Source organism: Saccopteryx leptura, chromosome 9 (assembly GCF_036850995.1).
Source record: "Saccopteryx leptura isolate mSacLep1 chromosome 9, mSacLep1_pri_phased_curated, whole genome shotgun sequence".
Taxonomy (NCBI): Eukaryota; Metazoa; Chordata; class Mammalia; order Chiroptera; family Emballonuridae; genus Saccopteryx; species Saccopteryx leptura.
The window spans coordinates 89,694,581-89,722,476 of NC_089511.1; the positions used below are offsets into that span (position 1 = coordinate 89,694,581).

At 41.2% G+C, this 27,896-nt stretch overlaps 1 pseudogene; it reads left to right on the forward strand.

Annotated features, from left to right (window-relative positions):
* LOC136381528 (mpv17-like protein 2) lies at positions 1-27,896 on the forward strand (annotated as a pseudogene).

The following is a 27,896-nucleotide window of genomic DNA, read 5'->3' on the forward strand; positions in this document are numbered from 1 at the left end:
ATGTCACAAGAGGACTGGGCTCTCTGCTACTCTCCGCCTCTGGAGGTGGGGCAGAAGGGTTCTCAGGACCCGGACACAGGCTGGGGTGGACAGAATGAGAGCTTCAGTAGAAGACTTGGCCAGCCTCGGCCTGCAGCCAGCAGGGACCCAAGGGAACCAGTGTCTACTCTCCCCAGTTGGTTTTCCTTGGTGCCCCCATCAGATGAACTCAGACAGACACCACCTCACACTTGGGCCTCTGGCCTCGGTGTTCCTGTGTGATTCTTTAGCACCACCCCCCCCCCCCCCACACACACACACAGGTTGCGGGTCCCTTGGGATGGGAACTTGCACATCTTGCTCCCTGTGCAGCACCTGGGCATACCTGGAGCTCACCACACATCTGCTAACTGACCAGCTGGTGCTACAGAAACGGGTGGGCTTGGGTCACCCTGGGAAAAGCATCATTAACGAACCTAGTAAGTGACCCACAGCCTCTCACTTCCCAAAGAAGAGGCTGCACTTCTGTCCTCTCATCTCTTCCTATAACTCTGAAGGCCCCAGATGAGAGGGACGACCAAGGGACAAACACTGCTTTGTCTCCAACTTCAAGGGTCACAGCATGCTAATCCCAACACCACTGCATGGTGAGGAACCACCGACCTGGCTTGATGTTTCCCCGTGCATGCAGCTGCTCCCCTGAGATCTTGTGTTTCTCCCTTTTGCTTCCTTACTTCTCTTGCCCTAACTTCCCTTATGTTCCCTACTGAATGTTTCGGCCCTCCAAATCCATATGTTGAAGCCCCAACCTCCCTTGTGACGGCATTTATTTATTTATTTTTATCTTATTTTTATTAATTTTAATGCAGTGACATTGATAAATCGGGGTACATATGTTCCGAGAAAACATCTCCAGATTATTTTGACCTTTGATTATGCTGCATACCCCTCACTCAAAGTCAAATCGTCCTCCGTCACCTTCCATCTGGTTTTCTTTGTGCCGCTACCCTCCCCCCACTCCCTCCCTCTCCTTCCTCGCCCCCTCCCCACCCCTCCACCCCACTCCCTGTTACCATCACATTCTTGTCCATGTCTCTGAGTCTCATTTTTATCTTTGGGGTAATTAGGTTATGATAAGGTCAGGAGGGTGGAGCCTGAGCTGCTCTCTCTGCACTGTGTGAAGACACAGCAGGATGACAGCTATCTGTTTGCCAGGAAGAGCACTCTCACCGGAACTCTACCATGCTGGCACGCTGAGTTTGACTTCCCAGCTGCCAGTACTGTGAGACATCAACGTTGTTTAAGCCGTTCAGTCCTTGGTATTTTGTTAAAGCAGCCTGAATGGACTAAGACAGTCCCCTCCAGCCTCCAACAGCTTCCTGAGCCTGGATGTTGGCACTGCTCATAAAGTTCCCTCTCTGTCCTACCTGTGTGGCACCTAAGGGAGTTGATGTCCTTGACTGATTATGACAGTGTCCCTTCCTGGAAAGGACACTAAATGGCCAGAGGAGTGGCTCTGTTTTCCACATGGTAAAAGTTAGCTCTGGAGTGACAAGTGTGTAGATCTCTCCCTTCTCAGGGGCAGCTGCAGATCCTGGTCCTGCAAGCCGCCCCTTCAGATGGAGAGGAGCCAGGTCCACGGACAGTGAGAGAGAAGCAACTGCACTCTGGCTCCCTCACTAACCCTGCATTTGCTGAGTTTGCACTGTGAGCAGGATTTGACCTGAGTGTCGGGACAGGGGGAGCAACTTCAAGGAGGTCATGCCTTGTAGGCAGACAGAGCCAAAAACCATATTCACCATGACCTGGGATGGCAGGAGTGAGGGTGTGACTGTCAGTGGGGGTTGGACAGGGAGTCAGAAGAAACTTGGACAAAATAGGTAGGTCTCTAACATTCCTCTGTCTTCTCCAGTCTTCTCTTGTTTGACTCACTGTGAGTAATAGTTTCTAAGTTTCCCAGAGAACCTGTCCTTGATGCTGGCAGCCATTAAAGTCACATAGGGAACTTGAGGGGAAAAAAATTACCAACCCTTTCCTAAGGATAAGTATTGACAAGGCTGTGGTGGGGTAGAGAGAGTGAGCAGATTTAAACCTCCTCCAGTGCGGTGATTTGAGTGGCAGCTGAGATGAGAACCGGAGTCTGAAGAAATGGGATCTCTTCTCTATGTCCCAGCCACTAGGTGAAAGACTCTATTCCAAATTCCATTCTTTCTACCTCAGAAAACAAAGCACCATCGTGTAGATTTTACTTTTATATTTTTCAGACCAATGATCTTTGGGGAACTGAGTGCTTAAGGGCTTGAAGAGGAATACAAGCCCTGGTTTTTCTTCTCTTCTAAAACCCTCCACTGGAGGGGGATGAAAGAAGTGTCCACAGGTCTGCTCACTGGCTTGGGGAGGAAGCTCTGACTGCAACCGTGAGAGGGGTGCAGAAAGATCACTATGAGATATTAAATATCATCACTTTCAAATTGCCATGTTTATGTACATATAACTTGGAATAATTTGAAAGCCACTTGAGAATTAACATGAAGACGTGTGGACAGAGTACTATGCATGGCTATTGCATTGGAAAGCCCTGATTTCTTCAGCAAGAAGTGAGGAAGGTGATATTAGGTGACAGGACTCAAGGGAGAGGAGATTTGGTGACAGGGAGACTAGGTGTCATGGTAAGCCAATGAAATATAAAATCCACACATAAAACTTCGTTGTGGTTATATGAAATTCAAGAAAATAGGCCATAGTTCTTAAGTACTTTCAAGTATTGGAGTCTTCCATGCATTATAGCAAGGTATTATGTATAAATTGCAGTTATTTCCTAGTTTTATTTATTTATTTGTTTGTTTGTTTTTTAGTAAATCCTAGATTTTCTATAGAAATTCTAACAGAAATGTTTGCTGATTTGCATGTTCCCTTTCTCCCTGGGGACAGGGTTCTCACATTTAACAAATAAAAAGGCAGAATGATTGCATTTGAGTTCCAGATAAATGGCAGACTTCTAGTACAAATAGATCCTAAATATTGCATTAGTATAAATAGTGATACTAAAAAAAAATACTCATTACACATCTAAAATAAAGTTTGACTAGCACCCTTTTAATTTATCTGGCTGTCCGGCTTGGAGGAGAAGCTGAGCAGTGACAGGCCGAGTGAGGGGTTCCCACCAAGGCCCCCAGAGCACCCAGGGCAGGGCCGAGCTGGCCCCTCTGCCCCAGGTGTTGGACATACACCAGAAACCGTCTCTCCCCAGTGCTCTGAGCAATCATCTTCTTATTTCCTGAACTAAAATACAGCTGCTTTTGTGTCCACATCTATTTCATGCAAATGGTAACAATAATGTGTTGTGTGTCAAAATTCTCAATGGGTTGTCATATTCATAATCAAACTATGGATATGTATCCCTGAGGGGTCACCCAGGGAGTATGAGCTTTGTAACATACCCCTAAGTTAGGGACTATTCTTAACCCCATTCTCTGAGTGAGAAAGCTGCTCAGAGAAAAGGGCAAGAACTTGCTCAGGGTCCCACAGCCGGAGGGTGGCCAGGTACATGGCCCTCCCTCAGGTCTGCCACCAGGAAACATTTCTCAGCATCAAGTGCCATTAACTAGTCATTTTGTCACTTTAACCTCTGAAGCAAATATTGGGATAGGAAAGCTAAAGTCCCCTGAGTTTTTACCCCCCATCTCAGCAGAATTCTATCGGTCTCTTTTTTTTTTTATTAAATTTAATGCAGTGACATTGATAAATCAGGATACATATGTTGAGAGAAAACATCTCCAGATTATTTTGACATTTGATTATGCTGTATACCCCTCACCCGAAGTCAAATTGTCTTCTGTCACCTTCTATCTGGTTTTTTTGTGCCCCTCCCCTCCCCCCACCTCCTCTCTATCCTTCCTCTCCCTATCCCCCCCCTACAAACTCCCCCCCCCCCCGCACCATCACATTCTTGTCCATGTCTCTGAGTCTCATTTTTATGTCCCACCTTTGTATGGATTCATATAGTTCTTAGCTTTTTCTGATTTACTTGCTTCACACCGTATAATGTTATCAAGGCCATTCCATGTTATTGTAAATGATCCGATGTCATCATTTCTTATGGCTGAGTAGTATTCCATAGTATATATGTACCAAAGCTTTTTAATCCACTCGTCCTCTGACGGACACTTGGGCTGTTTCCAGATCTTCGCTATTGTGAACAATGCTGCCATAAACATGGGGGTGCTTTTCTCCTTCTGGAACAGTTCTATGGTGTTCTTGGGGTATATTCCTAAAAGTAGGATGGCTGAATCAAAAGGCAGTTTGATTTTCAATTTTTTGAGGAATCTCCATACTGTTTTCCACAGAGGCTGCACCAGTCTGCATTCCCACCAGCAGTGCAGGAGGGTTCCCTTTTCTCCACATCCTCGCCAGCACTTATTCTGTGTTGTTTTGTTGATGAGTGCCATTCTGGCTGCTGTGAGATGATATCTCATTGTGGTTTTAATTTGCATTTATCTAATGATTAGTGATGTTGAGCATTTTTTCATATGCCTATTGGCCATCTGTATGTCCTCTTTGGAGAAGAGTCTATTCATTTCTTTTGCCCATTTTTTGATTGGATTATTTGTCTTTCTGGTGTTGAGATTTACAAGTTCTTTATAATTTTGGTTATTAATCTCTTATCAGACATACTGTCAAATATGTTCTCCCATTGTGTAGTTTGTCTTTTTATTCTATTCTTATTGTCTTTAGCTGTGCAAAAGCTTTTTAGTTTGACATAGTCCCATTTGTTAATCTTGTCTTTTTTATTTCACTTGCCCATGGAGATAAATCAGCAAAAATATTGCTGCAAGAGATGTTGGAGAGCTTACAGCCTATGTTTACTTCTAAGATGCTTATGGTTTCACGGCTTACATTTAAGTCTTTTATCTATTTTGAGTGTATTTTTGTAAATGGTGTAAGTTAGTGGTCTAGTTTCATTTTTTTGCATATGCCTGTCCAATTTCCTCAGCACCATTTATTAAAGAGGCTGTCTTTATTCCACTGTATTTTCTTAACTTCTTTGTTGAATATCAGTTGTCCATAAAGCTGTGGGTTTATTTCTGGGTTCTCTGTTCTGTTCCATTGATCTATATGCCTGTTCTTATGCCAGTACCAGGCTGTTTTGAGTACAATGGCCTTGTAGTATAACTTGATATCAGGAAGTGTGATACCTTCCACTTTACTTTTTTTTTTTAAGATTGCTGAGGCTATTCGAGTTCTTTTTTGGTTCCATATAAATTTTTGGAATATGTGATCTATATCTTTGAAGTATGTCATTGGTACTTAAATTGGTATTGCATTGAATATATAAGTTGCTTTGGATAATGTAGACATTTTAAGGATGTTTATTCTTCCTAACCATGAGCACGGTATATGCTTCCACTTGCTTGTATCTTCCTTGATTTCTTTTATCAATGTTTTATAATTTTCCGAGTACAAGTTTTAGTCTCCTTGGTTAAATTTACTCCTAGGTACTATATTTTTTTGGTTGTAATAGTGAAGGGGATTGTTTCCTTAATTTCTCTTTCTGACTGTTCATTGTTGGTATATAAAAATGCCTCTGATTTCTGAGTATTAATTTTATATCCTGCCACTTTGCTGAATTCATTTATCAGGTCCAGTAGTTTTTTGACTGAGACTTTAGGGTTTTCTCTATACAATATCATATCATCTGCAAATGATAGTTTTACTGCTTCTTTTCCAACTTGAATGCCTTTTATTTCTTCTTCTTGTCTGATTGCTGTGGCTAGGACTTCCAGGACTCTGTTGAATAAGAGTGGTGAAAGGGGGCATCCCTGCCTTGTTCCTGATCTTAAGGGGATTGCTTTTAATTTTTGCCCATTGATTATGATGTTGGCTGTGGGTTTGTCATAGATGGCTTTTATCATGTTAAGATATGTTCCCTGTATTCCCAATTTGCTGAGAGTTTTGATCATGAACAGGTGCTGGATTTTATCATGTTTTTTCTGCATCTATTGAAATTATCATGTGGTTTTTCTCCTTCCTTTTGTTTATGTGATAAATCACATTGATTGATTTGCGAATATTGTACCAGCTTTGCCTCCCCAGAATAATTTCCACTTCATCATGGTGTATGATTTATTTCATGTATTGTTGGATCCGGTTTGCTAATATTTTGTTGAGGATTTTAGTATCTAAATTCATCAGGGATATTGGCCTATCATTTTCTTTCTTTGTGTTGTCTTTGACTGGGTTTTGGAATCAGGATTATGCTCACCTCATAAAAGGAGTTTGGAAGTCTTCCTTCCTCTTGGATTTTTTGAAATAGCTTGAGAAGGATAGGAGTTAGTTCTTCTTTGAATATTTGGTAGAATTCACTTGTGAACCCATCAGGCCCAGGACTTTTCTTTGTTGGGAGTTTTTTGATAACTGTTTTGATCTCATTTGGTGTAATTGATCTGTTTAGGTTTTCTTATTCTTCCAGAATGATTTTTGGAAGATTGTATGTTTCAAGGAATTTGTCCATTTCATCTAGGTTGTCTAGTTTTTTGGCATAAAGTTCTTCATAGTATTTTCTTACAATATTTTGTATTTGTGTTGTGTCAGTTGTTATTTCTTCACTCTCATTTCTAATTTTATTCATTTGAGTCCTCTCTCTCTTTTTCTTGGTGAGTCTAGTTAAAGGTTCATTGATCTTGTTTATCTTTTCAAAGAACCAACTCCTAGTTTCATTGATCCTCTTTATTGTTTCTTTAGCCTCTATGTCATTTATTTCTGCTCTGATCTTTATTATTTTCTTCCTTCTACTACATTTGGGCTTTACTTGCTGGTTTTTTTCTAAGTTCTTTTAGTTGCAGGGCCAAGTTGTTTATTTGAGCTTTTTCAAGTTTCTTAAAGTGTGCCTTTAGTGCTATGAACTTCGCTCTCAGTACTGCTTTTGCTGTGTCCCATAAATTTGGAGTTGTTGTATGCTTATTGTCATTCGTTTCTAGGAAATTTTTTATTTCTTTTTTGATCTCATTCTTAATCCATTCATTATTTAACACCCATCCATTTAGTTTCCATGTGTTTGAGAATTTTTGAGCTTCTCTGTTGTGGTTGATTTCTAGTTTCATGCCACTGTGATCAGAGAAAGTGCTTGATATGATTTCAATCTTCTTAAATTTGTTGAGACCACTTTTGTGCCCTAACATATGGTCTATCCTAGAGAATGTACTGTGAGCACTTGAAAAGAATGTATATTCTGCTGCTTTAGGATGAAAGGATCTGAAGATATCTATTAAATCGAGTTGATCTAGTGTTTCCAATAAGTCTGCTGTTTCTTTGTTAATTTTCTTTCTTGAGGATCTATCTAGTGATGTTAGTGGGGTATTGAAATCCCCTACTATTATAGTATTGCTGTTGATTCTGCCCTTAAATCCATCAAAGTCTGCTTTATATATTTAGGTGCTCCTATATTAGGTGCATATATATATATATATATATATATATATATATATATATATATTGTATTTTTCTGAAGCTGGAAATGGGGAGAGACAGTCAGACAGACTCCTGCATGCACCCTAATGGGATCCACCTGGCACGCTTACCAGGGGCAATGCTCTGCCCACCAGGGGGCGATGCTCTGCCCCTCCGGGGCATCACTCTGCTGCGACCAGAGCCACTCTAGCACCTGGGTGGGGGGTTGGAGAAGCAAATGGACGCTTCTCCTATGTGCCCTGGCCGGGAATCGAACCCGGGTCCCCCGCATGCCAGGCCGACGCTCTACCGCTGAGCCAACCAGCCAGAGCCTGCATAGATATTTATAATAGTTATATCTTCCTGTTGGATTACTCCCTTTATCATTATGTAGTGGCCTTCTTTATCTCTTACTATACCTTTGTTTTAGAGTCCATTTTGTCTGATACAAGTATTGCTTTCCCAGCTTTTTTTTCATTTTCATTTGCATGAAATGTTTTTTTCCATCCTTTAGATTCAGTCTATGTGCATCTTTTTTTTTCAGGTGTGTCTCTTGTACAGCATATATACGTGCCCTGTTTTCTTATCCATGCAGCCACCCTATGTCTTTTGATTGGATTATTTAATCCATTTACATTTAAGGTTATTATTGATATGTAGTTGTTTATTGCCATTTTATTCTTTTAAGTTGTAGTCCTTTTTTGCTATATTCTTTTCCAACTTTGATCTGTTTACAACAGGCCCCTTAACATTCCCTGCAGCATTGGTTTGGTTGTAATGAATTTCTTGAGTTTTTTTTTTGTTTTTTTTTTTGTCTGAGAAGCTTTTTATTTCTCCTTCGATTTTAAATGATAGTCTTGCTGGATAGAGTAGTCTTGGTTGTAGGTTCTTGTTCTGCATTACTTTGAATATTTCTTGCTATTCCCTTCTGGCCTCAAGTGTTTCTGTTGAGAAGTCAAATGTCATCCTATTGGGGGCTCCTTTGTAGGTGATAGCTTTTTTTTCTCTTGCAGCTTTTAGTATTTTCTCTTTATCACTTAGCTTTGGTATTTTAATTATGATGTGTCTTCGTGTAGGTCAGCTGTTCTCAACCTGTGTGTCGCGACCCGGGTAGGATTCGAACAACCAAAACTCAGGGGTCGCCTAAAGCCATTGGAAAATACATATTTATTATACAATACATTTTAAAATAAAATATGTATTTCCGATGGCTTTAGGCGACCCCTGTGTTTTGGTCATTCGACCCCTGCCGGGGTCATGACCTACAGGTTGAGAACCGCTGGTATAGGTTTCTTTGGGTTTCTCTTTAATGGAGTTCTCTGTGCTTCTTGATCTTGTGAGAGTTTCTCCTGCATTAATTTAAGGAAGTTTTCAGCTATGATATGATTGAACAAGGTCTCTATCCTTTGTTCTTTCTCTTCTTCTTCAGGAACCCCTATGATGTGGATGTTATTTCTCTTCATATTGTCACAGAGCTCTCTAAGAGTTTCCTCATACTCTTTGAGTCTCTTTTCTTTTTTCCTCTCTGCTTTACATACCTTCATTTCAGTTGTCCTCCAACTCACTGATTCGATCCTCAGCTCTTTCCATCCTGTTTTTAATTCCTTCCATTGTGGTCTTCATTTCTGATATTGTATTTGTCATCTCCGACTGATTCTTTTTTAATATTTCAATATCCTTTTTTATACTTGCTATTTCTTTATTTAGGTGTTCATAATGACCATCCATTGTTGTTCTGAGATCCCTAAGCATCCTTACAATCATTATTTTGAACTCCACATCCGGAAGTTTGGTTATTTCCATATCACTCCGTTCATTTTCTGGAGGTTTCTCTTGTGGTTTCATTGGATTGCACTTCTCTGTCTTCTCATTATGTCTGTGTGTTTGGCTGTTTTGTTTGTAGAGCTGATTGAATTTAGGCTTGATGTTGTCTGCCTCCAGTTTTGAATTGTTTTATTTCTTGGTCTTCTTGGGTTGGCATCAGCTATTATTGTAATCCACTTTAGGATTTGGGCCACTTTGAAGTCTTGATTTGTTTGTTTTCTTAACAGGTGATAGTCTTGTTTACTGATCTCAGCAGGGGGCTTCCTTGAAACTGTATCCAGGAATGAGGTGGGTATAACCTGAGACTCTAAAGGCCTCTTCTACCAGTTACACTTTCTGGGGGCAGGGTGTTTTCTCAGCTTCAGTAGGGGGAGGTGTATCTCAGATCTCCATGGAGACATGAGTTACTGCCCCTCCTCCCCACTTCTTGTTTTCAGCTGTATCTTGTTGTGCTGATAGGAACTGGGGAGATGTCTGCAGATCTGTGATCCAAAAGTAATTTAGTCTTTTGTTTTGTGGAAGAATAAGTCCCTCCCCCAGCTATGGCTGGCTCCAGCACAAGATGAGTCAGATTTTTAGGTCATCCCTTGCATTCCTCTGCCCCTCACCGTCTGTCTCTCTCTCTTCCCTTTTCACTTGGAAGATAAGCCAGTCCTTTCAACACACCTCGTTCCCTGGTCACCAGGCATGTGGCTGTGAGCAGTATTTCCTGCTCTTTTCCCTGGAGTGCCTCACCCTTCACTCCGTTCCTGTAAGCAGGGGAGATTCAGGCGCTCCCTACCAGGTTTGCTGTGGCTTCTTCTTTGTGCCTTTGTTTTTGAGAGCTGTTCTTGTAGTTCTGAGTTGTTTTTTCATGCTGATTGTTCCTAAATTGACTTGTATTTCAGTTTGGTGGTGAGATCTGGGAGTTTGTGTGTCTGCCTGCTCCCCTGCCATCTTCAGGTCCCCCATAGGTCTCTTCTTATTTTTCTTCTTCAAATTCTTTCTTTCTCCCTTTTTCTCCCCATCTCTCACTCTTCCTTTCTCCTTCCCTTCCCCTTCTATCCCTCTATTTCTCTTACTTTCTTCCCCTTTCTCATTTTTTTCCTCTTGCTTTCTCTCTTCCCCTTTTTATCCCCTCACACCCACAACTTCAATGAAAGCTTTTGGAATCTTCTAGGTCAATCAGATTCTTCTCACTTGCTCTGGGAACTCAGGCAAATTGCTATGCTTCCATGTTTTCAGCTGTAAGACAGGAGGAACAATCCAGTTGAGTGGGCTTGGTTCTCTATGGAGATCTTGCAGCATTCCCAGGTAGCTTTTAGGCTGCTTACAGTGAATATTTCTTTTTTTGTCCCTTAATTTAGTGAGAGGAGGGGAGACAGATAGACAGATTCCCACATGTACCCTGACCAGGATGCACCTGGCAAGCCCAATAGGGAGCAATGTTCTGATCATCTGGGGCCAACTTGGCTCTGTTACTCAGCAACCAGGCTCTTTTTAGTGCTTGAGGCAAAGGCCATGGAGCTATCCTCAGCACCAGGGGCCAACTTGCTCCAATTGAGCCATGTCTGCAGGAGGGGAAGAGAGGGAGAGAGAGAGAGAGAAAGGGAGAGTGAGAGAGAGAGAGAGAGAAGTGAGAGGGGGAAGGGTGAAGAAGCAGATGGGCTCTTCTCCTGTGTGCCCTGACCAGGAATTGAACCCAGTACATCTACCTGCTGAGTTGATGCTCTACCACTGAGACAACCGGCCAGGGCTGAATATTTCTTCAAAACATCTTTGACTCACTGACCAGGGATTTAATGACTGATTAATGATCTGCATTAAACAAACAGAACAGTATGCCTTATGTTGTTGGCTTGATCTTACCAATCTTACTTTGTTCAGCAAGAAACAAGATCTAGATATTTAACAAAAACCTCAGAATAAGATTGTGCCACTTTTTAAACTAAAGTCTTATTGCAAAGAAATTGCTTTCCATTTTTCTTATTTCTCTCAGGCCCTTCACAGTCTTTCACCAAACCAAATCCTTAAACTTTCTTGGAAATCCAGAAAATTAAGTGAAACAAGAACGCTGTAGAAACCTAAGAATATATTAAATGGTCTGGCACAAATTAATGAAAACCACTTTGCTTGTAAAAGGAAAATAAAGATTCAGTTCATTCAAACAAGGAGAGTTCTGTGGAAGAAGTATACATTTTCCATTTGACTTCAGCACCTCCACACATAACAAACCATAAGTGAGAAGTATGTGCACACATGCCAGCTACTCTCATGTGGTGTAAGGGAAGAGAGGTGTCCAGCACAGGGCTGAATCTTCTCAGGAATGGTGAGAGATGGTGTCATTTTCATTTTCCAAATGAGGACACAGGTACTGAGAGGGCCAGTACTTGCCCAAGAGTCTCCCTGGCCAGTAAACTGTGCAGTTAAGCCTGACCCCAGCCCCTGAGCTTTCTGCCACATGACTGTGTCTCCCTGGAGGGCCAGTGTCTCCAAAACTAATAAAGAAAAGCAACTTCAAAGGGCAGAACTGACCATACAACCTGGGGTTGGCCATGAACCATCTCCAGGGTCTGCCCTTTAGTGTCACCCTCAATGCTTTGGGGAAGCCTCTGAAGACTTTCCATCAAATTCTCTGTCATCCTTGGGTGTCCTCTTCATTCCTACTTGTATCTCTTGGGACCAAGTATAATATGTTTTCCCACTTTGGTGTGGAGGAAAGTATGAAGACCATAGATCCCAACCAGCAAGTCAACTGTGTTTGAATTCCCTTCCTGAGCTTGGTGATCTATGGCAAGTTATTAAACTTACAGGACTTAGTCTCTTCATATGCAAAGCAAGTACTATGATTGTCACTCACAGGGCTGTTGTGAAGATGAGTCACACAATTGGTCATGCTAAATAAGCTCCTCCTATTTCATTGGAGACTCCATCCTTCTTCTCTTCTCAGCCTGAAAATGTTCCAGATTAACCAGAGCCCTGATGAGTGGTGGTGGGGGTGGAGGTGGTGGTGGTGGTGGGGAGTATGTGAAGAAAGTTTGCATGCAGAGGCCCAAGGAATCCCTCCCTTAATGCAAGTGATGAGTCTCTGGTCTTATAAATCAGCCTTGAATAAAACCATATCTAGAATGGAATGATTTGCAGGGATCTTTGGTCTCTACCTCAGGTCAACAGGAGGCCCAATGGTACATGGAGAAATGTTCTCATAATTAGGGATCAAGTCCAACAACCAGACCACTGTTGCCTGATGCTCAAATTTCTATCAAGAACTTTTGGAAAAGTGAAATCTCAGTTACACCCAGGCATGGTGGTATGGTCAGGTCAGGTGACAGACTCCCAAAGCTCTGGGAATAATGGTGGAGGAACTTCACACTGTTCCTTGGCCCTGGCCAGAAGGCAATGCTCATGCCAGGCATCCTGTGCCCAGGGCTCCTGCTGCTGGCCTGGCTTCCCCTCCAGTCCACAGCCTCCTGCCAAAGGCTGAAGTCACGGCCACCTCCTCTTCCAATACTCACTCTATGGTCGTGCCAGAAGCTGGGCATTAGCCTCCTTTCACTTCGTTGGAGAGGATGAATTATGGCAGGGTCGTGTTAATCATCATTTAGAGATTATTTTTGGAGACAGAAATCTTTTTAGCAGCAGGCCTGGGAGGCTGTACAGCCACTATGAGAATAAGACTTGGATACTCCATGCAGACCTGCCAAGAGGAGGTTGTCATCAAATGGCACTCTGGGGACCATGTTTACAGACACCTTTGGACTATGTTGTGGTAAGCCTATTATTGCTCCAGCCAGGATGGGGCCCACTTTGCTAGAAAAGGACACACCCTCATTGACATTGGGATGGTGCTCAGGGGTGAATTCATGGGTGGAAATGGAACAGGATCCAGAAACCTCTATACCTCACTAAAGTTATCTCATCACACAAGAGACCCAGTGTTAAGGAGACTGCATACCTGGTCCTGAAGGAACATTTCAAAAGTCCCGTTTCTTTTTTTTAACCCTTTGCTGCAAAGCAGCTGTCTGGTCCCTGGACTCTTGCAGCTAATTCCTGCATACTCGAGTGTTTTTGTCTTCATGATGGGAGCCATAGGTACAGGATTCCAAAGTTCTCAGAGACATAATCTGTGACTGTAAACATGGTGTTGAGGCACATTCTTGGGGATGATGATGGGAAGTGAAAACCTCTAGAAAGCTTCCTTGCAAACTAGAGAACAGGCCTTTACTCTTGTCAACTTCCATTAATCTTACAGTTTAAAGGGCTCTTTGAGACAATCTAAGCCCAGTGACTAACGTTTTTTGTGTGAATCCACCATATGAATTATATTCCATGTCTCCTGCCATAACAAAATGCGATACTGGGGGATTTAACATCAAAAATCTATTTCTTATTGCTCTAGAGGCTAGAAGTCCAAGATCAAACTGTCAGCAGGGTTAGTTTATCTGGAGGCCTCTCTCCTTGGCTTGTAGATGGCTGCCTTTCTCCGTGTCCTCACATGGTCTTTCCTCTATGCACGTCCCTGGGGCCTCTTCTTGCATCCAAGTTTCCTCTTCTTATAAAGAGACCAGCCAACACTCACCCTCACAGCCTTGTTTAACTTAATCGTTCCTTTAAAGATCTTATCTCCAAAATGTAGTCATATTCTGAAGCACCAGCTTTACGGATTTCAACATAGGAATTTTGAGGGGGACCCAATTTTGTCCAAAATTCAGTGCTTACAGATAAGTAAAATATAAGTTATATAAAAAAGAGTACATGCCCTTACCATGTGAAAGGCAATTTGATATTTACTGTTCTGTTTTTATTTAATTCTACTTTGTGAAAAAAATTAATGGTAAATATGACCCATAAAAATGATTTCACAACCCACTAATGGCTGTAACCTACAGGTTTTCAAACTATGATCAAGACCAAATACTGTAAGGATCTATTCCAACACTGATCTAAGGACATAAGCTAATCAGGGCCTAAGCCTTTTTATTTCAATGACCTGGGGAGCCGAAACCATGGGTGGTCTGGCCAGAGAAGGTTGGTTATGTCTGTGGTCCAGAGCTGGGAACCTGGGAATCTGAAATTTTTCTGGAAACGAGAGTGACAAGGTCAGTGCATAATAATAGTGATGAGGATCAAAATAGGGGAACCAAATCTGTCCCCATTCAGAAAGCAAGTGCAGGACAGAGAGAATGAGCCCCCAAGGAGATCAGACTCTGGGCAGAAGCAGAGACAGAGAGACAAGCGGAGAATGAATCCAGAAGTCAAACCTTATTTGTATTTGGGGGTGGCATGGAGGTCAGTCCCTGCAGGCTATGGGCTGGTAGTGCATGTATGACCCTGCAAGGCCACCTCATCTTATGAGCCTTTTGCTACTGGACAAAGAGGAGTTCTGGCTAAGGTGACTGTGACAGAACATCTTGTAACTGAGTAGCACCCTGACCCTTCTCACTGAAAAGCTCAGGGAAGCTGAGGAGAATAGGCTTTAACTTCTAGAAAATGACCAAAGTACATCAAGAAGCATAGAAAGCCATTCCTAAAATTCCAAAATGACTATCCCAGTACTTTGTCACTTAGCTTCCTAAAACATTGGCATAATTTAGTCAACTATTGGCTTGTATATACATTTATTGTGTCTTGACAGACTATACAGCTGTTTCTTTGGAACAAAATAGAAGTTCTTTAACTTGGCATTTGAGATCCAGGGATCCTCAATATCCTTTTCCAACTTAAATTTCCCCAGTTTCATCATTTTCCATGTACAATCTTGACAATGACTGCCATATAGTTGTATGCCTCTGCTTTATTTTAATAATAAAAATAATTGCAAGTACTATCATACATAAAAGAGTATGAGCTGTTTTTTAATAATAAAAATAATTGATTGCAAAAGTAAGTCATGCATAAAAGAGTACCTGTACATTTGAAACAAAAAAATAAATAAAATCTACCATCCAGTTTAAGAAGTAAACCCTTACCCATGAATTAGAAAGGCCCTGTGTGCCTCTCCTCAATTGCACTTCAACTAATCCTTCAAGCAAATGGGCACCCTAAATATTGTCTTTATCATCTTTTGTATACTTTTTAGTGTAGTCTTTTTTAAACTATATTTTACAATTTCATATTGCTGGTGTTTAGAAATGCATTTGGCTTGTATATTGATTTTTTTTATTCCAACAAATGTGGTAGTATATTTTTCTATTAAATTTAATAATATAGTTCTAGGTTTTTTTGGGTGTTCTATGTGGAAAGTCTTAACTTCCACAAATAATGACAGTGTTGATTGTGGCTTTGCAATCTCTTCCATTTTTATTTACTTTTCCCCCTGTTATTGCACTGGCTAAGCTCTTTAATACATTACTGAACAGAAAAGGTGAAATCAGCCATTCTTGTAATTTCTCTGATCTTAAGGTCAACCTTAAACATCTTGATGTATAATTTGCTGTAGGCTTTGTTGAGGCCCTTTATCAAGTTAAGGATGTTCCTCTCAGCCTTTGCTGTTTTACTATTGTGTATAGTTTTGTCTTGTTTTTAAGTCATGCATAAATATTAAAATTTTTCAGACAGATTTTTGTATCTATAAACACAAATATTTGGTCTTGCTTTCTTAAGTTGCTGACATAGTGAATTATATTAATTGACCTTATTTATTTATTTTTTGTTTATTAGTGTGACAGTGTTAACATAATTATACAGGTTTCAGGTGACCAATTCTACAACACATCTCTGTCCACCATATTGTGTGTCCACCACCCCCAAGTCAAGTTTTCATCCATCACATTTATGCCCCCTATACCATTTTCCTCCTCTAGCCCCACTCCAGTGATCTCCACACTGTTGTTCATGTCTGTGATGTTTTCTTTTCCTTTTGCTTTTGTATTCCTGGGAAGATCTCAAAGTAGACATGACTCATGTTCTCTGCACATTTACTTTAAAGTATTTTGACTTTTTTTATAGTATTTTGTTTAGGATTTTATATTCCAATTTTCAAAGGAAATTGAAGCATAGTTTTATTTTCTTGAGGTTTCTTGTTTAGTCTTAGTGCCAGGCATAAGATGACCTCATAAAATGGGTTAATATGTGCTTCGCTTCTTTTATTCCTTGGAAGAATATGTATGAGATAGAATTATTTGTTCTTTGATATTTGATAGAAATCAACTTCAATAGCACATAGGTCTGGTATTTCCTTTGTGAAAATATTAGCAACTAGGAATGTTTTCTACTTCTTCTTGAAACAATTTTAATAAATTATACTTTTGTACATATGTACCTATATCATTTGTTGTATTTATGTATTTCTTTGTTATTAATTTAAGTTCTAAAATATTATTATTATATTTCTTTATATTTATATTCCTTTCAATTCCCACTTTTTGTGCTTTTCCTCTTTTTCTTGATTAATATTGCTCAAAATTTGTGTCATTTAAAGGTCAACTGTAGTGTGATTAAGATTTTTGGCCACAATATTACTATGCAATTTTTACTATTTTATTCTTTCTTTGTTATCTTCTTTTATGCCTTAATTTGGACAAAGTGCCTTAAAATCCAATTCCATTGTTTTCCCTCTATTTCTCTTACAAATATACACTTTATGTCTGTTCTATTAATAGTTATCTTAGCTATTCCAATATGCATATTTAAGAATATCTACAGTTTCTCAATATTTCTACTGCCATCTCAAAGGATACACTTAAAACTCTTCATTTGCATGAGTTCTTTCCAAAAAGCTAAATCTCATTTTTTTTTTCAGTTTAGTATTCTTTTTCTTAAAGAGGTCCTCCAAGTTTTATAAGTTTAATATTTTACAAAACCTGGATTAGCCCCTAGTATTAATATTTCCAAATTATTCTGTGAATTTCTAACTTCTGTGTTAGCTCAGCCTTTCATTTGAGAAACCGTTTCTTATAGCTGTTGTTTTGTTTGTTTAGTGAGGAGCTTCATTCAAGGGATCTAAATAACCACACAGTTATAACAGAGACTGAGACAGTAAAACTTGACCACCCAAAAGGGTTCCAAATATGTATGGACAAGATTCAGGCTGAAAAAGCTACTCAGCTGTGAACACAAAAGGAAGGGTGTCCAAGAGAGTGAATGTGAGAGCTTGTTGGAACAGTGGACTGGGAGGCACTTCTGGGGACTGTGCTGGCCTCACAGCAGGAGTCTGCAGGAGCCCAGCAGGACACCAGTGGTTACCAGGTGCCTTGTTTTCATCCCCTGTTTCGTGGAAGTGTCTACTGCAGTTATCCTGCCCCTCTTTCTCATTGTTGTACCTTTTGGTTTGCAAGTCCCTGGACCTGACTTAGATGCTGCGATCCTGAGCTGTGAAGCATCTGCTTTTATAATGAGATGAGGTTTGTAGGAGAACGGTGACTACATTGTGCTGGATACCGCTGCTCTGAGCTTGCAGCCTGGTTCTGCTTCCTGCGGTGGCTCTAGAGCAGGGGTCTCAAACTCGCGGCCCGCCGAACAATTTTGTGTGGCCCGCAGACTAATCCACGAAGTTCAAAATAGCACATCCATGCCCTTCTTCACTGTTGGGCAGATAAAATGTGTTATGCTCATTTTGTTAAAGATGGCGCTGCCCACGGGAAAGCCATTGCCCAGGTGATATTAATGTGTGTCTCTGTGGGCTGTGGGCAGGCAGGATCTTTGTAGCCTGGGGCTTGGTTTTTGGACTAAGCCTTTCCCACCCTTTTTGATGTGGGGTGGTACAATCCCATCATGACTCAGAGAAGTGACTTTGTATTAGAGACTTCCCTATTTTGTATATTGGATTAAAGGTTTTGATTTCTGCATTATAAAATGGGGGCAGAACGGGATCTTGCTCTCTTGGTTCCTGAGATTAGCATTAGAGGAGAGAGCAGAGAGCAGAGAAAGGCCACGTGGAGGAGGCCAGGAGAAGCAGCCAAGATGGCGGAGCGTTGAGTGAGAAGTCAGTTTGTACAGAGTTTGTGCAGGGAGAAGGAAGGAGATGGGGAACAGAGGTGAATAAGTCCAGTGAGCTAGGAACCTTTGATTCTAGGAAACTCAGATAAGTCAGTAGCTTTGTGAGCACTGAACGTGAATGGGTTTTGGAGCCCAGTGTGTGTTTTTGCTTGCCCACCGGGTACAAGCTAGGATTAAAGCTAATGGCCCACCAGTTCTTGGCTCCGTTGTTTCTTTACCGACTGTCTGAATCCAATGCGAACCTGCATGGGCCGGGCAGCTGTGGTGGCCCTGGCCCTGGCTACTGGCTTTATATTCACATAAACACTTATTGATGTGAGTTGAAATAGAAGTTGGTATAGGATAAAAATGGTAGAAATAATAAAATGAAGCATGGAAATGCACTTCAAGATTCCACACATTTTTGAGTGGTCTAAAAAGGGTTTCTGGCATTCTAAATGGCCCATAAGAAGGGGAGAACATGATCACATGCCATTATTTACATTGTCCTTAATAAAGACAAACCATGACAGCTACCCAAGAAGAATGCTTTCATTTCTGCTCCTGAGATTTGAAAGTCATGTGCCGGTGGCCTCCAACCTGGCACTCCCTGTGCATGGGATGGGGCAGCATACTTTACCAGCACCCTCAGAGGGTGAGCAAGTAAGTGGGCAACATCCAGGCCACCTTTGGGTTTGCTTTACTGGGCTTTAACCATGAAGCACAGGTGTGTGAAAGGAACGTCTGGGAAGGGAACACAACAGACTTGTGCTGTTGGTGGCGATGCAGGACCTCGAGTCTTGAGTTCAGCTGAGAAAGAATTCAGAGCCAAGGACTCTAGTGCAAGAAAAAATTTATTCAGCAAGCAAAGTGAAAGTACACTTGAAAGAAAGAATCCAGCAAATGAGGCAAAAAGCTGCCCCTGGGGTGTTGACAACAACTCCTTTTAGCCCCAGGAAGGACTAACTACCTCCTTCTTTAAACTGACCTATGAGGGCCTGTCCTGTCATCCCCTGTCCTTGTATAGGGGTCATATGAGGTGATTCTCTGGTTCCTTGTTCCTCCTCTAAAGATGTCTAATCTTCATGACTAACCACAGGCTATTGGAAAAAAAATGTCACCCTGGGGGCGAGGTCTTAACCTGTAATTAGTTGTTTTCTCTAGTTTTGCCTATTGCTAGGCACCCTGAACTTTCTTTCTGCCCTAGAGACTCTGTACCTGGCCTACTGTTCCTGCTCTGTTTATGCCTACTAACTGCCTACTCCAGCAGCTCCATGCTGCTCTGGCTTACCCTTCACCCAGTCCTCAAGGAATAATATTTTCCTCAACTTAATTTTTAAGTGAGAAGTGATGATGCTTTTAAGGTTTTACTCTCTGACACCTACAGTGAAGCTGGTCTTTTTTGCCTTTTAGTTAAAAAGTGGCGCATAGAAACACTTGGCCAAACTGAAACCCAGATTCAGTCCTCTGGAGAGACACACAGATGTTTGACCATGATAACTGCCTGTGGAGTGGGTCATCTTGCCTGTCCTACCTCATGCCATGTTTCTTCATGTGTAGATTTGGTTGCTATTCTCCCTCCCTACACATGAAGCTTCCTGAGGGTAAGGCCCAAACCTGACCCCCGGTGTCTTGGCTTGCTGGGGCAGCCTTAACAAAGCACCACAAACTGAGTGGCTTGAACAAAAATGTATTCTTGCACAGTCTGGAGGAGAAAAGTCAGAAGTCAAGGTGTTGGTGGGATGTGTTCCAGGTCTCTTCTCGGATTTTAGATGGCCATCTTCATGTTCACAAGGCATTTTACTTCTATGCATGTCTTTGTCTCCAAATGTCCCCTTGATTAGGACATGAGTCACATTGAATTAATGACCCATTCTAATGACCTCTCCTTATGTTAATTACCCCTATAAAACCCCTATTTTCAAATAAGGTCACATTCCAAAGCACTGAAGGTTAGGACTTCAGTATACAAATGATGGGGGAACATAATTCAACCCATAATGCCATGATATCTTCATTTACTAACAGGGTCAGGCACAAAGCAAAGTAAAAGAATATTTGGAGAGTTAAGAAATGGCTGGATAGCTCAGCTGGTTAGAGCAGTGGTTCCCAACCTTTTTTGGGCCACAAACTGGTTTAATGTCTGAAAATATTTTCATGGACTGACCTTTAGGGTGGGACGGATAAATGCACAAAATAAAATTATGCGACCGGCATAAAAACTGTGGTATTTTTAAATATAATTGTCGAACTTATGAGACAAGCGTCAAGAGTGAGTCTTAGACAGATGTAACAGGGAATCTGGTCATTTTTAAAAAATAAAACATCGTTTAGACTTAAATATAAATAAAATGGAAATAATGTAAGTTATTTATTCTTTCTCTGCGGACCGGTACCAAATGGCCCACGAACCGGTACCGGTCTGTGGCCCAGGGGTTGGTGACCACTGGGTTAGAGGATCATCCCAAAGCACAGAGGTTGCTGATTCCATCCCCAGTCAGTGAACATACAGGGACAGATTGATGTTTCTGTCTCTCTCTTTCTCTTTCTCTCACCCTTCCTCTGAAATGAATTTTAAAAAAAGAAAAAGAAATGAAGACAAATTGAAGTTTACTTTATCAATGGAGTACATTCAAGGCCCAAGGTTTTTATGTTATAGGATGGAAAATCTAAACTAGGTGTGGCCAAATATTCATGTTAGTAATAAAAGCCTCAGCAAAGTTTAGCAAAGGATGTATCACTTTAAATTATGTGACTTCCTGATGAACACTCCAAGATAAACTAGTTGTGAGAAGTGCCTCTAAGTAAATGAATGAGTTGAACCTACACAAGGCTATTACCTAAACGTACACAAGAGGAAACCTTTCAGAAGTGACGACGTGGGCTCCAGATGACCCATTTTGATTTGGCACTAATAAGGTGCTTGGTTGGCATCCAGTCTCACGGCTTTAAAACATGCACACCCACCTGAAGGGAAGACTTTGTTCTCTGCTCTCTGTGCCACTGAGGCTGGGGGCAGAGGGCAGGCATTCTCTATTTTCTTCCTCTACCCCCAGAAAAATGGCTGTGTGTATTTTTTTTTTCTTTTCTGAAGCTGGAAACGGGGAGAGACAGTCAGACAGACTCCCGCATGCGCCCCACCGGGATCCACCCGGCACGCCCACCAGGGGCGACGCTCTGCCCACCAGGGGGCGATGCTCTGCCCCTCCGGGGCGTCGCTCTGCCGCGACCAGAGCCACTCTAGTGCCTGGGGCAGAGGCCAAGGAGCCATCCCCAGCGCCGGGGCCATCTTTGCTCCAATGGAGCCTTGGCTGCGGGAGGGGAAGAGAGAGACAGAGAGGAAGGAGGGGGCGGGGGTGGAGAAGCAAATGGGCGCTTCTCCTATGTGCCCTGGCAGGGAATCGAACCCGGTCCCCCGCACGCCAGGCCGACGCTCTACCGCTGAGCCAATCGACCAGGGCCGGCTGTGTGTATTTTTAAATGATTAAAATGGTAATGAGTTGTAAAGAAGATGTTTAGCAATTCTGAAAGTTAAAAAGAAAAAGAATTCCTCAAAATGTAAGAAGTCTGTGATAGCATTCCTTCTAATTAAGGTACATAGAATTCCAAACATTTTCAATATTTCTATTTACATTTTCAATAGGAGATATACTCACCAAAGTAGGATCATACAAGGCATACCATTCATCACTTGAATTTTGAACTTCATAAAGTTTGACCTTGCACTCATCTATTCAGACCTGCATGGTGCCCACATGCTGCCATGGTAGCCCGTGTCTCTCCCTAGTGCTTCAGTTCTTTGCTGAAGGACATACATCATTTGTAGCATTTTCACATTATAAATGTCATTTAATAAAATCTTCATGTGTACACATTTATATGATCAATCAATGAATTATTTCTTAATGTAAAATATTCAGAAGTAGAATTGCCAGGTCAAAAAGAATGTATTTTAACCTAAATTTTTAAAAAGAAAATAGCCTTTAGAAATGTTGTATCAGTCCTCACTCTCACCATTAGAGAACGAAGTTGTGTTTACCCACATCTTAGACAACATTGGACATTACTTTTTTAAAATTTTGTCAATTTGCTGGACAAAACAGTTAAGTTGTTGTTACTGTACTTTCTTTTATAACGTAATTTGTTTATTGATGACTTGCATTATTTTCTTTTGAGTTCCTTTCCCATTTCTTAATTAACAAACATTTAAAAATTATTTCCAACTTTTTATTATTATATTAGTATTATAAAGAGCATTTTGCATATGCAAATTTTCTGATTTTGGAAGTATTTTTTTCAGACAAATTTCTACACATGGGATATCTGAGTTAATAAAAATTACTTTTCTTGTGGTCCTTAATGTCAAATGATCTTCAAAGGGGTTATGTAAGTTTATGTTTCAGACTAATTATGAGTATATTAGCTCTATCACTTTCTTTTTAGCTTTAGACATGTAGGTACAAGAAAAAGAACTGCTGTTAGTCTCTGTTCTTGTTCATTGTTTCCTCCTGAAATACATTCTTGTATATTATTACTTTGGTAATTTTCTTTCCTTAATCTTCTCCATCATCCCTTTCTGAAATTTCTGTTCTTCAAATTTTTAAGATATATATATATATCTTTTTCTTTTACTTTATATTCTTTGATATTTTCCCTCCTTATTTTCTAGGAAGCCTAACAAATCTGTTAACCTGGCAATGATATCTGTAATCTCTAAGTCTTTTGCGTTCTCTTTTCATGGTACCTTCTTTTTGCTTTAAGTATATATTAATTTTTTTTCAGTTTTTGTTGCTTCTTAATTAGCTTTTAATTATCCATCTATCTTTAAATCCTTTATTTTTTGGCTTCTGAGGGAACAGATAGAGGTATCAACACTATCATTTAATATTGGCTTGTCCCTGACTAAATTCTACATTATTTTCAGGTTCCATGCCATTAAAATACTTTTTAATAAGATGGTGGGCCCTGGTCAGGTATCCCAGATGATTAGAGCATCATCCTGATACTCTATGGTTGTGTGTGGGGGGGGGTTATTCAATTTTTTTTTTTTTTGTATTTTTCTGAAGTTGGAAATGGGGAGGCAGTCAGACAGACTCCTGCATGCACCTGACTGGGATCCACCTGGCATGCCCACCAGGGGGCGATGCTCTGCCCATCTGGGGCACCGCTCTGTTGCAACCAGAGCCATTCTAGCACCTGAGGCAGAGGCCATAGAGCCATCCTCAGCGCCTGGGCCAACTTTGCTCCAATGGAGCCTTGGCTGCGGGAGGGGAAGAGAGAGACAGAGAGGAAAGAGAGGAGGAGGGGTGGAGAAGCAGATGGGTGCTTCTCCTGTGTGCCCTGGCTGGGAATTGAACCCAGGACTCCTGCATGCCAGGCCAACGCTCTACCACTGAGCCAACCAGCCAGGGCTATGGTTGTGGTTTTGATCCCCAGTCAGGGCACTTACAAGAATCCACCAATGAATGCATGAATAGGTGTAACAACAAATCAATGTTTCTCTCTCACTCCTTTCCTTTCTGTTTAAAATCAATAAATTAAAAAATTAAAATTAAAAATATGTGGAAGTAAGAAATTGGTAGATCATTGACTACGCTATAGTTCTCACGAGCCTCTTTTCTCTCTCTCCCTTTTTTTTCACTTTTGATACATTTGTCCATTTGCACAGAAGTCACAGTTACGGTATTAAAGTTTGCTTTTTTTTCACAAATAGGAAAGCCCGCTCAATAGTAGCATAAAATATTACAGTTTTGTTTTGTGTTTTTCTCACTCACCTAGTTGTGGTTCAGAGGCTTAAGACTGTCAGGAATGAGGAGTCTGAAGTTCTTGTCATCTTTCTTAGTTGGAAACAGATAATCTTGTTTTCTGAGAAAGAGGAGGAAGATGAAATGAAGAAGAAGGTACAGCTCTTGAGCAGGAAAGCATAACTTTCCAGAAAACCTTGCAAATGTTTGCTTTCATCTCACTAGCCATTGAAAACAATTTTTCCCCAGCATCCCTATAATTAGAGGTGATCATGTGATACCACGGTTGTAGTATATGCTGTTAGTTTCCTGTCTATTTCTCATTATTCTTTAGTTTTAAGTGAGATCTCTTGCTCATTCCTAACTTATTCTTACTCATAATCTTTGGATTGTTGCTTAGTTTAATTTTTCTTTCTGAATAACTTTCAAGGCTGTTAGGGGGAAGCTATGAATTACCTTATTTTAAAAGCCCCCTAGACTTGAGCACACAGAGACTGTTCACAGTTTTTGGAATTTGGTTGGCTGCCAGTCAAGAACTTAGCAAAACATAAATACTACTTCTTGAATACTTACCACATGCCAAGCACTTTTCCAATCGCTTTACATATATTAACACATTTTATCCCACAATAACTTTACAAGGTAGATACTATTACAAAACCCACTGAACTGATGAGAAAACTGAAGCACATATTGGTTAAGTAATTTGCCCAAAGCCACACAGCCAAAAAAGTTGAAAGCAGATAACTGAGTTTTGAAGGCAGGCAGCCTGCTTTCTGGACTTGTTCTCTGCTGAACTAAGTCGGTCAAAGTGACTGTCCTCATTAAATCTTAATTATGATATCAGAATTGATAAAAAGCAAACAAAATATATAACTATTTTAAGCCTCTACTTTAAAGGGAAAGCTGACAGTCATTTGGGAAAATCTTTGTGCTGAAGACTGCGTATTCCTTAGTTCTCATCAGTGTAGATCAAGTTAAAAACACAGCCATCTTCTTCCTCATTCATTCTGTGTTTGTGGAAACTTCACGGTGATCAAAGCTGCCTTGGGGCAAAGGGTGAGCCCTGCTGTAAATTGAGCTTCTGTGAGGAGTGCAGCCTTTCCTCTCCAGCCCAGGGCTGTTGACAAGGTGTCTGGGAGTGTTGTTTGATTCTCCTTTGAAAAAATGAGTCCATTGTGCAATCGCCTTGGCCTGGCTTGGTGAGGAGACAGAAGACCAAGAGACGCAGTTATAAGCTCACTCAAACCTGGGAGACCTCAGTTTCTACATGTATAAAAGAAGCAGTCTTTAGAAGGAACCAGTTTATGATTATCGGCAGATTCTGCAGAGACCCAGATGGGATTTGTCTGCTGACACAGTGGTGTTGCTTTTTCCCCACAAAAGGAGTATCTTCCCCACAAAGGTGGGAACTCCAGAAGCCTCACCCAACTTCCTTTCATGATCCAGAGCCTTATTGGTTTTAAATAGTTCATGTCAGATATTTCTCATTTAACAGTGAAGGACACCTATTCAGGGCCCCAGAGGGAACTTTAGAAATGCGCTTAACACTTCGATGTTCTGTGAATATTTACAGCTTCAGTAGATCTGATTCATAGCTCTCCCTTTACTTATCTCACCAGGTTCTCCAGTTTCTTTCCTATCCGAAACTCACACACCCTCTGTTCCCAAAATATATAGGTGAAATATTGCTGCCATGACAACTTCCGTTTCTCTGTGGCTTACCACAAAAAGTCAATCTCTCGCTCTCAAGAAGCCTGCTGTAGATCTAAGTGACGCTTCAGGACAGTTCATCTTTATATTTAGCCATTCAAATGGTTTCCATTTTTTGGCCTCACCATCTCAACACTTCTCACTGTTGCAGATGAAAAAGTCAAGAAAGTCAAGCCTCTGCGGCTAATCACTTTGGCTCAGAAGTGACATGTTTACATGGCCATACCTAACGCCAAGGGATAGAATTTATAATTTTCTGTGTAACCAAAAGTAGAGAAGAACTAAATATTGGTGGATACTAATTATATACATTGACCATACAGATCAAAGCTCTCTTTGTTAAATCAAGTCCATCTGTTAACCTATGAGCTTCTATCTCCTGAGAGTACAGAATCCTGGTAAGAAAGGCATCTGGAGGCTACTAGTTCAGTTTATTCTGAGTTAGGATCCTTAGTTTCAACCTTGAAAAATGACTGTTAAGCCTCTTTCTGGTCACTTCCAATGATAGTGTCACTACCTCATGAGCCAGAGAACACCATGCTTTAGCTAAACCAGCTCAGTCAGAAAACTCTTCTTTGCTCTAAAACTATCTTCCTGCCACAGCCGGTTCTCAGGTCTAGCTCTCTACCCATAAATGGAGCTGGCTTTGTCCACACCCACTCTCACATGACCCTTCAAATGCCCAAGGCCATCAATATGTTCCTTTCCAGTCTAGTTTACATAGCCTCAGTTCTCCTTACTAGACCTTATGTGACCTCTAACTGCTTATTATCTCAATCAACACTCTTTGTATCACCTCTTTTAGTGTGGAGCTCCAAAGTAAGCATTATTTTTCTATCATCTGATCATTGCCAAATGAAAGGTTATCACTGCTTTTTTCTGGACTCTGCACAATTCTAGCAATGCCACCTAAAATAACATCAGTTTTCCCAGCAACTACGTCACACTCTGGGCTTGTGTTCCATCTGGACCTACTGGGAATCGAGGCCTAAGACTTACCCCTTTTCCCTTCCAAGGTTCTGTCCAATGGTTTGTAGACAAAAAGAGATGAATACAAAAATGAAAATACTTTATTAATGTTGGGCATGTGTCCCAAGATTGACAAAACACAGACGTCTTTGATCTAAACCAGAGTAGAGAACTCATTTTGGTTCTCCCATGCTGAAGGGTGACCTCAGCTCTCCCCCTCATGTATGGAAGATACCAGGAAATAGTATAAGCCTGACTTAGCTCACTCATAATTTAAAAGTAAAGAAGCTAGAACACACAGGTGTACACACACACACACACACACACACACACACACACACAGAGCCAGATGGCCAGTGTGGCTACAGTACACAAGTTCTGGGCCCTGATCATCTATAGTCAGATAGAAGAGAAAGGGAAACAGAAGACTTCAGATTTTAGGAACCTCTACTGTCCTGGCCATAAGGCAGATTGTGAAAAAAATGGTGAAAGATAAAGTGTCCCTGTCAACTAGTGAAAGGTTCTCTGAATATATTCTATTTCATCTTGGCTTCAGACAATTTCCCAACCTTGTTGGACCATTTAGAATCATGATTTTGTGATCAAACAGACTAACTAACACCCAGGTTTTATGTTATTTGCTTCTGTGGTTTTTTTAATAGTTATTTAGCAGAAGAGGGACAGCTACAGAAACATGAGATAAATATTGTAATATTTCTAATCAGGTTGATAGTCCTCGAGTGTCATTTTAGCTGTGAATTAATATGTCATTTAAGGCAAGGGTTAAAAAAATAGTCTTTTTCCCACACATGATAGCCAATGGGCAGTAGGCCAGCCCATGGTCCAAGGCCGTGCGCTGCCCATTACCAACATGTTGGGTTGTGGTATTCTCATGGCAATTGGGACTGGTGTGTCAGTCCTGGGAGATGTGAGTCCTGGCCGGGCAAGAAGTTTGACCCACTGCGCTCAGTGAGTATGTTTGCTAATGGACGGCAGCATGGGCCCCTTCCTACACTACTGCTACCTCTGGCTGGACTGCCTGATCCCTGCATCCAAACATTCTCAGGAAAGTCCTCATTGACAACTGGTGGCCTCTTCCGTGCTGGTGTCTGGTACTTCTTGAGTCATGGCAGCCTAGAGCCTGGAAAAGAGCTACCACTAGCTGAGGGACAAATTCCAGGAATTCAACAAAGGTGATTGGTGTGTGCGGCCTGCTGCACAGCTGATGACCTTCCCCTTTGTAACCCCACCCCCCAGTTCCAAGTCACTTACATCAATAGCCTGACACTGGGCTGGGGCACATACCTGTCCTACCTCCAGTACTGA